This window comes from Microcebus murinus, chromosome 10 (assembly GCF_040939455.1).
Source record: "Microcebus murinus isolate Inina chromosome 10, M.murinus_Inina_mat1.0, whole genome shotgun sequence".
In the NCBI taxonomy this organism is placed as follows: Eukaryota; Metazoa; Chordata; class Mammalia; order Primates; family Cheirogaleidae; genus Microcebus; species Microcebus murinus.
The window spans coordinates 75,531,934-75,537,393 of NC_134113.1; positions in this window are offsets into that span (position 1 = coordinate 75,531,934).

The window sequence follows — 5,460 nt, forward strand, 5'->3', positions numbered from 1 at the left end:
CTCACAAATATATCTAATATTTCCAATGGTTAAAATAGGATCAAAGTGATTCTCCCAAAAGAGTTTTTCTTCTATTTTATTTCCTCTCAATTACTGATTGGTGCCTAGGGGTTGTCTTATGAATTGATCTGCTCACTACTCATTGGCCACCATATTGCAAACAGCATTTACCATCCTTCTCTCCTATTCCAGCTCATGGCGTTAATGCCACCTGGCTTCGTCTAAAGCCACAGAAGCCTCTGACAATGCTGGTCTTCAGAGGTGCCTCATCTACCAGTCCCTATTTGAGGTGCCACTACAACCCATCAGTGTCCCTACGGTGGTAGTAGCACAAGTAACATTAAATATACAAACCAGACAGGTACAGAAACAGAGCATAACAGGAATGCCTAGTAGGAACCTATTAATTCTGCTCAGCTAGGAAGAAAGTAGAGGGGACACAGAATGCTCTGTCTGAAAGAACACATTTATTTTTTAATAGGAACTGTGGATTAGAATGTCAACAGACAGAAAGGGGAGAAGGGCAGCCAGGACTATGGAAGTGTATGGACGAAAGTACGGAGATGTAAGACTTCCTAACGTAGTCTAGGAAAATAAATAAGGATATCTCTCAAAAGAAGCATAACAGAGTGTTAAGAACAACAATAGGAAGTTATAATAAGGTCCAACAATGCCTACAAAAGAGGGGATGTGCATTTCTACTTTTCTACCATTGTACCTTCCTACAGTGAGAGGTGGAGTTGATAGCATTTCCCTTCTCATTAAACAGTAAAACAGGAGTCCAATTAAAATCTTTTAAAATACAAAAAGCCACCAGAATTTGAATTAAAATCCATCTGAGTGAAGTCCTGCAGTAGAGATGGGAGGTGTTGAGATAGTAACAAAGCACATTATCAAAATGCCTGGACAGCTAATCTCTCAGGCTCAGAAACCATAACTATCATCCACAGAAGTCCCCTGGTGATAGCAAACACAATCTAAGTTCAGTTGTCTGAGATTTTAGATTGAACAGTTTCTTTGCCATGACCAAGAAATGTCTGATATAGTAATTAGTACATTTGTTAAATTGGATTTTAAATACCACTACATTTTCCAAAATGTTGAGTCATTTTAATTATAGGTTCTGCTTTAAATCCACAGAAAACACTCAGGTTTTATTCTAAGGGATAACAATTCGTGTTGAGATCCATGCTACTGCACACACACAGCTTTATCCAATTTAAGCAACGTGGTTTTCTTGCACCATCAACCATGACACTAGGACAACTTGGAGGTAGCCTTTTTGTATTAAGAAGATTCCTTTCCTTTTTGAACCATATATTCTTACAGATCATTGTTTATACTTCCTCCCCCATCTCCCTACAACACTCAGTAGAAGGGGTGCCTGTTGATTTACAATCTCTGCCAGAGACTCCAGCAATGTTGTTCTGGTTTGGGTTTTTTCTTTTTCTTTTTAGTGCATATGATGTTAGCTGTGCTCTATATTAAATTATAAGCTCTTAGAGGGTAGAGTCTGGCACTGTTTAAAAATTAACTGTGAATTAATGCTTTGAAATTATGGTGATTATAACGACGCTGTCTTCTGTTCCACATTATCCATATTGGTTAGTCAATGTCCAAAAAAAAAAATGCACCTTTTAGAACAGCATAGGATTTGAAAACCTCCCAGGAGTTTTGTAGACAGTCAGTGCTCATGTGCCCCCAGAGAATGTATCATTGTAACTAATCCATGCATCTGGTTGAATAAAGGTGTTTTCTATATACTGAAGATCAGTGTATAAAAAAACTGACCCTGGCCACGCATTTGGGAACTGATGGTTTGGCTGGCAAAAGCATGCTAGTTTCATTCTCTTTTAATCTTACCCTTCCCTGGCCCTCTTCTCTGCCAAACTCACACACTTCCAAAACATAACACAGTGTAAAAAGAAGATAATAATCAAACAACCCCATTAAAAAGGAGGCAAAAGACATGAACAATAACTTTTCAAATGAAGATAGACTGATGGCCAAGAAACATATGAAAAAATTCTCAACATCTCTAATCATCAGAAAAATACAAATCAAAACCACTGTGAGATATCACATAACTCTAACGAGAATGGCTTTTATCCCAAAATTCCCAAACAACAAATACTGGTGTGGATGTGGAGAAACAGGAACACATATACATTGCTGGTGGGACTGCAAACTAGTACAACCTCTATGGAAAGTAGTATGGAGGTCCCTAAAAGAGCTAAAAGTAGAACTATATTCGATCCAGCAATCCCATTACTGGGTACTTACCTAAAGGAAAAAAAAGACATTCTATAAAAACGACACCTGTATTTGAATATTTATAGCAGCTCAATTCACAGTTGCAAAGATGTGGAAACAACCCAAGTGCCTCCCAATACAAGAGTGGATTAATAAAATGTGGCATGTGTATACCATTGAGTACCACTCAATCATAAAAAAATGCTGAACTAATACCTCTTGTATTAACCTGGATGGAACTAGAGACCATGTTTCTAAGTGAAGTATCACAAGAATGGAAAAACAAACACCACATGTACTCACCATTAAACTAGAGCTAATCGCTCAACACTTATGTGCACATACGGAAATAACACTCATCAGAAATCAAGCAGGGTGAGGGGGAGGGGTTGGGTAAATTCCCATCTAACGGGTACAATGCACACTGTGGGAGATTGGCACACATAAATTTGACTCAAACAGTACAAAAGCAATTTATGTAGCCAAAACATTTGTACCCTTGTAATATTCTGAAATAAAATTAAAAAAAAAAAGTTGTACTTGGATTTCAAAGATTTTAAGACCTAAATGGAAAATACTCCATGTTTTTTACAGAAAAAAAATATATAAATAGGGTTGAGGACTTCCTATGTACTAGGGTCTGTACTAAGCAGTTTTCGTAGAGATAACATTTGTTCATCATAGTAACTCAGCAATCCCCATGTAAAGACACAGAGACTGAGGCTTTGGACAGGTTAAGTAAATTTCTCAAGGTCATGGGACAAGTATGCAGGAGTGCTGGGACTCAAACCCAGGCCGGTTAGCTTTAAAACCCATGCTCTTCAGCACAACCCTCTTAATCTCCTCCATTCAATAATAAGGCTAATTGTGACTGGGGAGGATGGGAAAAGGGCCTTATCATGGCAGATCTTGAGGCTGCTTTATTCCATCTTTCTAATGACATGAATGATAAACATAGCAATTTGCTCATAAGATCTCTGGGTGATGCTATGGTAAGTCATTGATCAATGCTATGGTAAGTCATTATCTTGGAAGATTGTTTCTTTAAAAAAAAATAGAGAAATGCATGGCTAATAATGGAATGATGGCTAACCGGAAAAATACAAGGACTTAATCCTTGTATTTTAATCCTTAATCCTTGTATTTCCAGGCAATAAATTATAAAATAAGGAAGGACTAATTGACATAAGCTAACCTGAAAATGATCTAGAATGCAAAGTGTATGTTGTAATATCTTTTAAAAAGGGACAGGAAAAGAAAAAGGAAAGAGTGAGATAGTCTATGGCATATGATTGAACAGAGAGACAAGAAAAACGAGCTTTTTCCCATACATTTAGAAATAGTCAATCCTTTACTAAAGTAGTAAATACAAATTTAGTTTCCATTTTAAGAAAGGATGGAGAAGTTAAAGATGATTTAGAGAAAAACTACCAAAAGATAGAAGATGGGAATTGTGGGTCAATGCTTATGGCATTTGAGTTGTTCAGTTCAGAGAAAAAGATCAGGAGTGGCACTCAACCGTATACCTAATATCATCATAAAAATTGCATTTTTTGTTGGCTTCTACTTTTACCGAAGGCTAAAGGAAACATTTGTGTTTCAGATTTATCTCACTTTAGGCAAAGAAAAATTATATTATGAAAAATTACATGTAAATCAAGAGTTTTAACCAAAATCAAACTATGAACTAAAGAGCAGAAGGAATTCCATTAATGGATTCAAGTCTGACAGAAATCAAATCCCTGAATTATTCTTTTCTATGGCACTATGAACAAACCACAGGTCTCCCTTAGTGTCAGCCACCCTCCTTCCAAGAAAGTCTCTGTGAGTTGGTTTGAGCTATGACTGACATTATAAATTTTTCTAAAGCAATTGAAATGGAACAAAACCAGAACATCAAAATACTCTCCAAACCCAACCTGACCCAACCTGATATTTCACTTGGTTTGAATCCCTGGTGTAAAACAACAATTGAGCCATAGTTTAAATGCAACAGAGAGCCCTGCTATTTCAAAAAGAAATGCTATGGTGGATGCTTTGAAAATACAAAGACTTTTATGAGATAAATAATCATCTACTGACCTATTTATTTTGAAAACGTTAGCTTTTGGAATCTGGTGTGTTTAAAACTACCTTGGTATTTGTCTACTTTGATGGTGATGATGTGGGAAAACCAGGTACAGTTGATGCTATGTGGTCCCCAGCATCTACAACTGTATTGACAAGATGGCCTTGCTGATTATTTTAAGTTAAAAATTAAGTGAGTAAATTTGGTAAGAAATGGCATGATTTAACTTCTTTCACAGAGACAGAAGACTGGAGAGGTTGACATCGTACGCTCTCCACACTTAGAAATTTTAGGAACTCTGAGAAGCCAAAATTAGCCCATTCACTTTTACAGCTCTGCACCAGTGCCCATTAGGGTCAGGCTCGTAAGATATGAGTGCTTTCTCCTCCCTGTGTTTTGACCACAGGAAGACTGACTGGGCAGCCCTTCTGGACAGCAACCTCAGCCAAGGAGTGGATGCCATGATTGGTTTTCCTTTACCTCACCACTGGGATGGTTCTGAATACTTTATAGAATTCATTCCCTCAAGCTTACATTCCTTATTTCTCATGGAAGCAAAATGCTTCATTTCTCTTTCCTAATAAAAAGGCCCCTCCATGCCATACTTTTCTTGGTCTTGGTTTCTGTTCCCTTGCATTTGGCTCCTTGGTGGGGTCTTAGGGATAATCACACTTTTGTACTCTTCCAGCTCTCAGTTGTATGTGGAGGCTTATTTAAATCAACCCCTTAACAACAAAGAGGTGTGTGTTGTGGGGGGTTGGGGGGGAGGGGCTGGGGGGGTTGTGGAGATGATGGTGATGACTCAGGGACAGATAAGTATAACTTCTCTTCCTAAGATGTGAAGCCATATAGCCTAGAGGGGAAATGTAAAAAGCCCCTGGTAGAATGACTCCTTCTGCCCATTTCACCCCTTCTTCCTATTGGTCTAATTGTAGGTTGGGACTCATCAAAAGCTGATTGAAGGTTAGGAAAGGATTGGCTACTTGAATACTGATTAGGCAAGAAATGTAAGACCAAGGGAAGAAATGGAGTCTTGAGAATTTTCCTAACCCTGAAAAAAAAAAAAGGAAGGGACAATTTTATAAAACAGAAAGACAGATACGTGATATGGAGAGATGTTAAATTTTACTGCCAGATAT